Raw genomic sequence first — 12,108 nt, 5'->3', positions numbered from 1 at the left:
TGTTAAATGTATATTTGTGCGAGGCATGCAGTTAGCAAGGTCAGAAGAGCAGTTACTATGAAAATACCGATAGAAGATAGCAAAAGGAGAAGGGTTAAGGGTTGAAAACAGCTAGTGAGTCGAAATGTCTTTTGTAAAACTTACTCCATACATGGGAAAATCAGACCGCTGTACAGAGTTGGTAGCTTGGGGGAGAGAAAAAATTATGGAGACAGCTCAAAACACCGAAATTCCCAGTAACTATTTTACCGAGAGACAAGATGTGTGTGATGTGATGGACAGTTGAAAATTAGGTTAAATTGGATGAAATTCGGCAAGCTGACTGGAATCCTGTCAATGATGGGTCAGAATAAATTTGATGTCGATGGTTATTTTCACGAAGGCAAAATTCTCAAGGGAAAATGCAAGTATCGCTCTCATACTTCATGTACTGATCAACTAATTTTTTATATACGTAATTAAAAAAAAATTTGAGTACCCAGCTGGGAATACAAATGAGAAGTTAGTGATGTGTGTTGCTGAAATTGTAATTTAGGTCACAGGTCACAAATTAACCTCATAATATAGTTTTCATACAACTTCTAGGTACACAGCCAGCGGCGTCCAGTCATCCACACAATAATGGGTCAAGTAATTCATGATAAACAGTTCTTATTGCTGTCATTGCTGTATCAGAAAATTGGCGGGTTATGAATGCATGCAAGCGTGATCTGCCCCTTGTCTTATAGTTATGATACCAAGGACGAGATGAATGGACACCTTTGTATCCTTTGAAAATTAAATAAAAACTTGGTTCTCCTCTTGATTACAGTGAAACGTGGAAGTTAGCTCCGGTCCATTTCCTCCAAGGCATTTTGAGTTAATCACAGCTTGTTGACCTATTAGTGCTTGATGCATTGTCTTCCGACACACATCAGTCTGGGGGCTTTTGTGCCTCAGTACCCAATAATGTGTACATCCCAAGGCCTTCAAGTGCACACGTGGCGAAATTTTTTTCTTAAGGGGGTCTTCTCTTAGTAGTTTAATTTTCCAAAACATTTATTTGTCATTTGTCGCTACATCTGAGTATGTATGGCTCTTAGCTTCTATATTCTTTATTCTATTATCGTCATTAGCAGCATTTAATCCTGTCTGGCGAGATTGAGCACCGCCTTACCCTTGATTACTCATTAACATCGTGTACAGCAAGATTAATGTATCTGGTACTGTCTTGATATACAGACCACACGCACTTGAAACAAAAAAATGCCAATAAAAAACAGCATAGCAAGTTTTGACAGAGAGAGAGAGAGAGAGAGAGAGAGAGAGAGAGAGAGAGAGAGAGAGAGAGAGAGAGAGAGAGAGAATCACACACTGAGAGAAGCAAGGTGGTCTATTTCTTCCTCGTCCACTCCTCACCTGCGCCGTCGACTCACCTGGAGGTCTTCATCATGGCGTGTGGGCAATGTTGTGGGAGCAGCTGTCACGCCGGGATACAGATGGACTCGCCTGCCTAACCAAACCAACGCCGACTCCTTACAACTCTTCCCATCTGGCGGCCTGTGCTTCATTTTAATATTGCTGCTGCTACTGTTGTTGTTGTTGTTGTTGTTGTTCTTGTTCTTCTTTCTCTTCTTTTCTTGTTTTTGTTCTTGTTCGTCTTGATCTTGTTCTTGTTCTTTCTGCTCGTCCTCCTCCTCCTCCTCCTCCTCCTCCTCCTCCTCCTCCTCCTCCTCCTCCTCCTCCTCCTCCTTCTCCTTCTCCTCCTCCTCCTCTTCCTTCTCCTCCTCCTGCTTGACTAACTAACTGTTCATGTTATCTACGAGTATTGCATCTCCATCTACACACACACACACACACACACACACACATACCAAACGACTACAATCACTATCATGATCATCGCAGCAGCTATTCGAGTTCATCAGGTGGGCGCCGTCAGCCACCTACTATGAGCCTCCGAACACAACTAAGAGTACAATCTTTTATCCGCGTTTTTTACTCGTAACTGCTGCTTTGCCCGAGTGTGTGGTGTGAAAGAAATTGGTTACACTCCCCCTGGGATCCTGTGGCGTTCGTTAGAGAGAGAGAGAGAGAGAGAGAGAGAGAGAGAGAGAGAGAGAGAGAGAGAGAGAGAGAGATTAGTAATTAGTGATTAGAGAAAAAAAAAAACTGGTAGGGTGCGGCTGCACCGTGGTCTTATGGCGCCGTTATAAAATGTTAAAAGCCGCTAAAATTGTATTACAGTAAAGCAGAATGTTAAAAGCAACTAAAATCATGTCAGGATAAGGTAATAGTAATATTTAGTAATAAAAAACCTGTAGTAGAGAGGAAAAAAATTTACCTTAATAGCAAGATATAAAAGGAAGTTGAGTTAAAATTAAATATAGAGATTAGAGGCTGCGAAGAGAGAGAGAGAGAGAGAGAGAGAGAGAGAGAGAGAGAGTGGGTAGGTTGGGACGGGAGTAGTAAAAGACGACGATGGGCAGAAAAAGAGAGAAGAGAATGGTAAATGATGATGATGATGATGATGATGATGATGATAATGATGATGGTGATAATCTTAAGAAAGCAGAATAACAGGAAAAGAAAGATGAAAAGAAAAAGAAGAAGAAGAAGAAGAAGAAGAAAAGAAAAAAAGAAAAAAAAGAAAAAGAAAAGAAAAAAGACAGTAATGAGGAATAGCAGTGAGGGGAGGCAGAGGAATAATAGGAGACGTGCTCGCTTGACTGAGATTAACAGAGAGAGAGGAAAAAACACACTGATATTGTTATCTGTTCAATTTTCCACATTTTGCGTCCTATGATTGGTGTGCCTATTTCTGAAAGGCCTGCCTGTCCTGCCCTTCACTTCCCATCACCACAGGACACACGGTGCCAAGTAAATATATCCGCAAAACCACCCCATTCCTTAGCACCATTACTCTCATCTTTTTTTACCACTCATTGTTCTTTGTAGTGGTGGTGGTGGTGGTGGTGGTGGTGGAGTTATGTTCAGGATCTTGCTTATTATGAGAAGGCTGGTGCGGGCAGACCGTTACTCCATCCACAAGCTTATATCTCAGAAACCACATGGCTTATTGTAACGAAACTCCCATTAATGATAGAACAATTCCTTCACTTTTATGTGATTCAGGTTTCACTACTTATACTGGGTGGGAAGGTGTCTGGTATAAAGTTTCTCAGTAACTACTCAGGCGATATTACCGAAACGTGTTTTATGTTCCCTTCATTAACACATGACTGAACATGTCAATCTGAATTTTCATGCGCAAATGTTTCATGAACTAATCAAGCGATTAAAACAAAATTTAGCATATAGTATGGACCAGCAATGCTTACATGAAGAATCCTGCGAAATTCAGATTTCTCCTCGGCATGCACTAATTTCATAATGAAACTTTAAAAAGAGATGCGCTCAGTTTTCAGTAATTTTAATCCATTGAATTTTGTCTCAGCGAGAGCTGAAACACAGCAGACGGAAAATGAAATTCTCTGTGAAGTGCCAAATTAAATAGATCTTCGTCTTCGTTTTAAGTTATATCGAACTTCATTAAGGCGTTATGTTGGATGTTGCAAGCGTGACACTTACGAAACTCGTCTTTTGTGTGTGTGTGTGTGTGTGTGTGTGTGTGTGTGTGTGTGTGTGTGTGTGTGTGTGTGTGTGTATGTGTATGTGTTTGTGTGTGTATTGTTGCTTAACCTTATGATAACGTAGTTTAGCTCTCTCGCCTCAAAACGAGACCATTTTGAGCCTCATATGTTCAATCATTATATTTTTACGAGTAATGAAATAAAGATTCGGCCAATATTCAGGAAATATCACGCATCAAGTGCAATCTCAGAGGGACTGGACACGTACTGTTAGATACAGAAGTAAGTGCACTATTGATTCAGGCGTATAACAGATCGTCGACTCAAGAAAAGATTTGAATTTTACCGAAAAGATATGACTTGTAGTTGCAATTGATAGCCTTCTGGCTAGGCGCTGCTATATACTCCTGGTGGATATTCTGCGCTGGTTATGTAGCAATGCTCCTCCATTGCCTATCAAGGTGTTTTACCCATCTTCCATTATTGTAAAAATAATGTTGTCAGTGTGGATCTTTCATGTTAACATTATCATGCATCATATTTCATTTTGGATTTTTTCATTTTGAAATGTAATGTACTGTGTGTCATCGAGATTGTACTCAATACAATAACCTATCTATTTATCTACCTTTGTCTTCTTTGTACGTGTTATGAAATTTACATTTTAATTACTGCAAACATGTGGTGGCGCCACAGAGATCGCGCTACCATGGTCGCGCCACCATTTGTTTGTATTTAAAACTTTAGCCTCCCTTCCCCACTGGTGGTCCTCCTCCCCTCCTCCACCATCTCTAGAAGACAGCATCTGATTGGTCAGCACTCACTGCTTGGAGTGACAGCTTGGAGTTAAGGTTTTCTGCCAAAGGGGCACCTTCACTTCATGGTAAATATTGGTAGTGCCCACGTTTTGCGAGCCACACAGTTGGTAAAACAGCATCATGCTGACCGCTTCTGAAGACTGCACTGAGGAAGACCAGCAGCAAACCTGCCAAGCAACAAACGCTCCAAGCAAACACAAGCAAGGAATGTTCAAAATCTTTGGCAAACGCTCCACCAAAGTGAAGCAAGTGTGTACTGAGGTGAGTCAGCCCAACGTGGTTCACAACACCGCCCACGACATGACTGAGGAGGAGGAGAAGAGCCGCGGCTGCCGAGGCTGTTTCGGCTGGCTCTTCAGGCTCTTCCGGAAGAGGCGGGGACGCGGCCCCGCGAAGAACCTGGACGAAGGCGTTGTCGCCTTCCAGCAGTCGGCGGCGTCTGTCACGCCGTTAGGTAATGATGCAGGCGACAACCTGGAGTGTGAGGTCGTGTCGGAGGAAGCAAAAGACGCGAAGGAAGAACTTAACGATGTTCAGGAAGAAAACATAGTACAGCTGGTGGACAGCAACCTCGTAACGTGCGCTGCGGATCTGGTGGAAGAGGGGCAAGAAGACCAGGAGCCTGAGTGCGTGGTAAAGACTGTGGAGGAGGAGCAAGAGGCCGAGGCCTTCCTGACGTGGGCTGAGGAAGTGGAAGACGCAGAAAAGAAGGGACTGGATGTTTTTGCCCCGTACAGTGACGCCTTCCTTGAGGCACTAAGCCATTTTGCTCCCGCCACTCCGACTCATAGTGAGACTTCCGCTCCAGGACAATGTGTGATCGTGAGTACTGTACCAACCGTGACACGCGCAGCAAGGCGAAGGGCGCGCAGAAAAGCACAGGCGGCAGCCCTTAAACTGAGGAACGAGGCTCCCCCTTCGTACGTCGCGAATGTTCGGGAACGAGAAGTGACCGCGAGTCTTGCAGCCGAGACTGCCGCGCCGGAACGACACGAGACCGCGAGTACTGCAGCCGAGACTGCCAAACCGGTACGAGACGAGACCGCGAGTACTGCAGCCGAGACTGCCGCGCCCAACCATTGGGAAACCGTGAATACTGCAGCAACCGTGACACGCGCAGCGAGGCGAAGGGCGCGCAGAAAAGCACAGGCGGCAGCCCTTAAACTGAAGAACGAGGCTCCCCCTTCGTACGTCGCGAATGTTCGGGAACGAGAAGTGACCGCGAGTCTTGCAGCCGAGACTGCCACGCCGGAACGAGACGAGACCGCGTGTACTGCAGCCGAGACTGCCGCGTCGGAACGAAACGAGACCGCGAGTACTGCAGCCGAGACTGCCGCGCCCAACCTTTACGAAACCGTGAATACTGCAGCAACCGTGACAAGCGCAGCGAGACGAAGGGCGCGCAGAAAAGCACAGGCGGCAGCCCTTAAACTGAAGAACGAGGCAGCAAACGCCGAGGAACAAAGGGAAACCATGAGTATTACAGCCCAGACTGACGCGCTGGATCAATGCGAAACTGCTGCCGCCACCGCCACGCCCGGCAGGATGAGCGCGTGCCAGAGGCGAAGGTCGCGCAGAAAGGCGGCAGCAGCCACTTCACTGAAGACGAGAAACGCTTGGCCGCCACAAGCCGAGACCAGCCCCTGCAGGACCCCCGCCTGGCCGTCGCCTTCAGTGCGTGTGTTTGGCCGGGATGGGCTTCCCGTGGTGTGCACATGGGAAGAGGCTGCCTACGGCGCCTTCCACGCTCAGTAGCACGTTCGGGGATCGTCCCGCAGATGGCGTAGCGTCAACTGAGCGTCGCGTTAACAAGTTTTACCTTTACACAAAGTTAATGACGACAGACAGTGAAGAGTACCGCACACTCGCGCTAGACAGAAGAGAATTTTTATAATGCATGCATATGTCAGATAATGTTCAGTAATAAAACACAGAAATAAAATTTTCCAGATTTTAATTCACGTTTTCCTATCTTCTTTTTCTTTAATAACAAAAGTGAAGGATGAATGATTTAGAATACTAGTTAATTCTTGCATTAGAAAAGTGGACAAAATAAGGATGAGAGAAAGTAGGAAGTCTTGTGCAGCGAGGTCGCGGCAGGAGAGGAGGCATGCAGTTAGCAATAGAACGGTCAGAAAGAAAACTTGAGGTGAAGGGATGGAAGCCGTAGCAGTGTAGTTTAGAGATTAAAGCTTTGTGCCAGATTCTGTCAAATGCTTTAGATACATCTAAGGCAACAGAGAAAGTTTCACCAAGATCCCTAAGACCAAGATTCAGTAAGGCAAGCCAGATGATCAGTAGGCCGGCAGTGGCCATGACGGAACCCATACTGGCGGCTAGTTATAAGATTATGAAGTGGCATGTTTAAGAATCTTCCTTCTGAGGATAGATTAAAAAAAAAAAAATTAGAAAAGCAGGAAAGCAATAGGACGTTAGTTTGAGGGATTAGAGCAGTCACCCTTTTTAGGAACAGGCTGAATATAGGCAGACCTCCAGCGAGGAAAGGTAGATTTTGACAGATAGAGTCGGAAGAGTTTGGCAAGGCAAGGTTCAAACACTGAGGCACAGTTTCAGAGAACAATGGGAAGGACCCCATCAGATCCATAAACCTTCCGATGATTAATGCCAGAGAGGGCATGGAAAACATCATTGCGAAGGATCTTAACGGGTGTCATGAAATAATCGGAGGGGAAAGGAGAGAGGAACCAGCCCTGAATCTTTCATGGTAGAGTTTTTAGTAAAGTTTTGAGCGAAGAGTTCAACTTTAAAGATAGTTGAGATAGTAGTGGTGCCATCAGATTAAACAGAAGAGGGAAAGATGAAGAAGAAAAGTTGCTGAAGCTCTTTCATCAAAAGAAAAAAATTACTTATATTACTTATGGATGTGAGAGACAATGAGGACTTGTGGCAGTTGCTGTTCGCCGACGACCTAGTCATTATTGTGGATACGGAGGAAGAGTTATAGGAGAGATATTTGTCATGGAAAGGCAAACTGGAGAGAAAGGGAATGGAAGTGAGCACACAAAAGACAGAGGCAATGGTAAACAACAGAGAAGGTTGTGAGGAAATAAATGTAACATCAGAGGATGGCATAAGATTGAAGCAGACAAGAGAGTTCAAATACCTAGGATCAGTAATTGCAGAAGAAGGAGGAACAGAAAAAACAGTTAGACAAAGAGTAAAAGCTGGATGGGAAAAATGGAGGGAAGTGAGTGGAGTAACCTTAGATAAGAAAATACCATTGAAACTGAGAATGAAGATATACAGAAGTGTGTTGAGACCAGTACTTCTGTATGGTGCAGAGACATGGTTTTTAAGGAAGAAAGAGGAAGGCATTCTGGAGAGAACGGAGATGAGGATGGTGAGATGGATGGCTGGCATTTCACTGTTAGAAAGGAGACAAAGTGAAGATATAAGAAGAATGTGTGGAATATGTAATATCAAGAAGGCAAGAGAAGCACGACTAAGATATTTTGGACACATGATAAGGAGAGAAGAGGATGAAGCAGTGAGGAAGGCAATGATGGTGGAGGTTAGGGGGAGAAGGAGGGTTGGGAGACAGAGAATAAGATGGAGAGACGTAATAAGGAGTGATATGAACAAACTGGGAGTGCAAGAAGATGATGCAATGGATAGAAACAGATGGAGAAGGATAACTCGAGCGGCTGACCCTGCAATACAGTGGGATTAAGGTCGTATGAAGAAGAAGACTTATAAAACCTGCTTTATTATTATTATTTTATAATTTTTTTATCATCATTATTATTATTATTATTATTATTATTATTATTATTATTATTATTATTATTATTATTATTATTATCTTATTATTATTGCTATGTGACGCTGTGGTTCTAGCTTCAAGTGTCTTGCTATTTCACTACAAGGTGGTCTTAAAGTAATTTTCCGTAACGCTGTCTCGTGTGACCAAGACGTGACTGCAGGTATTGCATCAACCCCGACACGCCCAGTGAGACGAGGGACGCGCAGAAAGCCACTGGCGGTGGCCATTAGAAAGAATTCTGAACGATGGTAATAGAATAATTTTTTTTTTCCTATTCAACTAACCCAGTAGCGATGATAATTAAGTTTGCGTAATATACAACAGTGAAGAATGAGCTGAGTCAGGTGAATGGCAAGTCTGAGAACAAGGCGAAGTTGAAGGACGGAGAGTTGATAGGTCGGGATAGAGACAATGTAAGAGGGAAGGTGCACGGAGGGAGACGGCGCGGACAGACAGACCCCGAAGGGAAGCCGGCGGTAGTACATGCTGTATTAATCCTTTATATTGATGGCGAGTGCTGCCTCTAAGTGCCTCCAGCGACTGTGTATGCTACAGCCACCTAACGTTTATTGGACGCTACTCCTTGTCACTCAACCTGTGAAAACATCGAAAAGGGAAGCCTCGAGCGTCCTGCCTTTAATTAGGATTCTGATCGCCAGGGGCTCTAAAGAAGAAGTCCAGCGGGTACCTGAGGCCAAAAGAACAAAGCAAACATCTCTTGGACACCCTCACGCAAACCTGAGTTGTGGATATTGGCTCAGACGTTACGCCGGGCCAGCCAATACATCCAGACTGTTACGCTTGAGTTGATTTGAGGGATATAATGGAAGGGAAAATGACTGATGTTGTTTTAGATATTTATACTTTGTTTTCTACTGGCCAGCTTTTTAATAAGACCAGTTTGGCTTCTCCAGCATGTATTGGCTACAAACATGTGTAGGATACGCACCGCTCCCATTTCTCTTTCGTGATGCTGCCAATCCAGTCGTGGCCCAAGATGAGAACTGCACCAATTGACTTGAATTTTGTAAGGCTCTTAACAAATTCGGTGGTGTGGCGCCTCTTACGCTTCTCAGTGTGGGTCAGCAGCTTATAGTTCGTGCGTCAACGTTCATTGTTCACGCTGGGACACGGACCGGTCTAGTTAATCAGGAATCAAGGAAGAGCAATGTTTATATCCGACTTTAATTTTATTTTTAGGTTGGAATATGCTCATGCACATACTAGTAAGATAACCCAAATCAAGTTGGTGATGTGGGACTCCTGGAGGTGAGTGGGCGAGACAGCATCGTGGTGCGGTGCAAAGACCCTTTCCTTGAATCCCTTCGTCAGTTCCTCGTCTTTACGACGGTGGCGAATTCCTTCCAGACAGCATGGAGAATCAAAATTCTAAGCAAGGGAGGAGAAACCCATATCAGTATTCCACTCGCCTCCTTAAACGCCTGCAGGACGTGCATGCAAGACATGTGAATCCTGATAATGCAGGATTAGTTAGTCATATTAGGCATTGCTTAATACTGAGCAAATATTAATCAGGGTCCTCATTCTTCACTGGCGGGAGAAAGTGCGGAGAGGAGATGACTCAATCTTAGATCAGGACAGGTGAGGGTGGTGAGGTGGAGGGCGGAGGTTGGGGGGGTGGGGGCAATGCGTGCATCAGCCACATCAGCCCAGCGTGGTGCTAATTAGGCAACACAGAAACTTGAAGCTTCTCCTCAATTGAGTGGACGAGCGGCAGAGTGTGGCTTAGCGCGTTTGTTTTATAGACAGACTCACCAAGACACTGCTCCACTCAGGGAGATGACCGACGACAATTCTGCAACTCTCGCACTGACTGCACTGACCTTCAACCCGCGTGGGACATCCGCATCTTATTTTCTTATCCACTTTAGCGTTTCCTTGGACACCTTGTGTGTGTGTGTGTGTGTGTGAGAGAGAGAGAGAGAGAGAGTCCTATTGTCCCATTCAAAAATAAAAATAGTAGTCGTTATTATTAAATGTTGTAGTCAGTACTGTTTTGTATTGTTGTTGCTGCTGGTGACACACACAGTAGAGTGTGGTAGTTTTATGAGGACGGCGTTGTGGTGGTGCTGTGTTGATAGATGTGATAGTGAGTTGGCAGTGATGATGGTTATTCGTAGTAGTAGGTGCAGTAGTAGTAGTAATAGTGGCATCAACAACAGCAGCACCAAGAGTAGTAGTAGTAGTAGTAGTAGTAGTAGTAGTAGTAGTAGTAGTAATGACACTAGAGGGAGTATGTGTGTTTTCGTTATTACTTCATCACTATTATAAAATATATAATTTGTCGCATCCTGAAGAGCACCTTCCCTCCTCACACAGGGCGAGGCAAGGCTGGGTAAGGCAAGGTTGGGCAAGGCAAGGCTGGGCAAGGCAAGGCTGGGCAAGGCAAGGTTGGGCAAGGCAAGGCTGGGCAAGGCAAGGTTGGGTAAGACAAGACAGGGGAAGTTAAGGCAAGGCAAGGCTGGGCAACGCAAGGGTGGGCAAGGCAAGGCAAGGCAAGGCAAGGCTGGGCAAGGCAAGGCTAGGCAAGGCAAGGCAAAGCAAGGTAAGGCAAGGCTGGGCAAGGCAAGGCAAGACAAGGCTAGGCAGAGCAAGGCAAGGCAAGGCAAGGCAAAGCAAGGGAAGGCAAGACAAGGTTAGACAAGGCAAAGCAAGGCTGGACAAGGCAAGGCAAGGCAAGGCAAACAAGGCAAGGCTGGGCAAAGCAGGGCAAGGCAAAGCAAGGCAAGGCAAGGCAAAGCTGGGCATGGCAAGGCAAGGCAAGGCAAGGCAAGGCAAGGCAAAGCTGGGATAGGCAAGGCAAGGTTGGGCAAGGCGGAACAGGACTCATTAGGGCGAGGCAGAAGAGGGTGGAGGGAGACTATGTCGGTTGGGCGTCTACTAATTACAAGGCTTCAGAGACACGGACATTTTTACAACTCGTGCATGACGTCTGTAGTGCAGTAGTCAAGGGGGTGTGTGCAGCGCCACGCCCGGCCCACTGGAGTCACCAATTTTCCGAGGGTGGAGGGTGGAGAGGGTGGACTGGCTATACGCAGGCCCATGCTCGGAATGAAGAGTGGTAGTGGTGGTGGTGTGGATTGTGCTGAGTGGTGTTTTCTTTCTTACTCTTTCTCCTCCTCTTCCTCTTCCCTTTCTTTTCCTCTCCCATTTCCTTATCTTTAGTTTTTTTCTTCATCCTCCTCTTTCTCTTTTTTTTTTACCTTTTTTTATTCTGTTCATTTTCTTGATCTCTTATCCTACTCCTCCTCCTCCTCCTGAACTACCTGGTTTGAGTCTCGTAATCGTTAAAGAGCGGCGTGAAGAATGCGTTGGTTCACCTTTTCTGTTCGCCTTACAGAGTGGAGAGGCAGATGAAGGCCTGAGGAGCGACGTCACTCTGTCCCCACAGCCGTCAGTCAGGTGAGCAAAGCCACACTCCGTTTTCTTCACATTCTCCTTTTTCTTTTGCCTTTTTTTTTTTGCCCTGCCCTTGAATATAATGACGTAGGAGCCTGTATACAAAATGAGCAGTGTGATTCAGTATTGTTTCTTGAAATTGTTCCCTTCTTTTTCTCACCTTGCTTCATCATTTATTTAATTATTATTTTTTTTTTTTTACGTGTTAGCAGTTTCTGTCCATCATTCATTCTTTTGAAATATTAACCTCGCTTTGCACGTGTCTCTGTCGCCTCTGTCAGCTTCCTTAGGGCACGAGACACTAGAATATCCTTCCTTCCTTCTTTCCTTCCTGTTCCATCATCCACGTGCAAGAATGCGACCATTAAAACATTCCGGTGTGTTGCCGATGGAGGAACGATACACCCTCCCTATAAGGATTTCAGTAAGTGGGTTCCCTGCTGCACAGTCTAAAAACTGCGACGTTCGGGTTCTAAATTCGACACTCTCCTATGTAATTAAGCCTAAACACTTA

At 45.2% G+C, this 12,108-nt stretch overlaps 1 long non-coding RNA gene across 1 annotated transcript in view; it reads left to right on the top strand.

Moving 5' to 3' along the window:
- LOC135115020 (uncharacterized) overlaps nucleotides 1-11,599 on the top strand; it is a 122,181-nt gene extending 110,582 nt beyond the window's left edge. Inside the window, exon 5 of the long non-coding RNA XR_010275923.1 lies at nucleotides 11,536-11,599. This is a non-coding gene — a long non-coding RNA (uncharacterized LOC135115020). The remainder of the gene's footprint in view (nucleotides 1-11,535) is intronic.
- The last annotated feature ends 509 nt before the right edge of the window (nucleotides 11,600-12,108 follow it).

Source organism: Scylla paramamosain, chromosome 1, assembly GCF_035594125.1.
Source record: "Scylla paramamosain isolate STU-SP2022 chromosome 1, ASM3559412v1, whole genome shotgun sequence".
NCBI classification, from domain to species: domain Eukaryota; kingdom Metazoa; phylum Arthropoda; class Malacostraca; order Decapoda; family Portunidae; genus Scylla; species Scylla paramamosain.
Note: the sequence above shows the minus strand (reverse complement) of the source record. Positions and strands in the feature narration are given on the sequence as shown.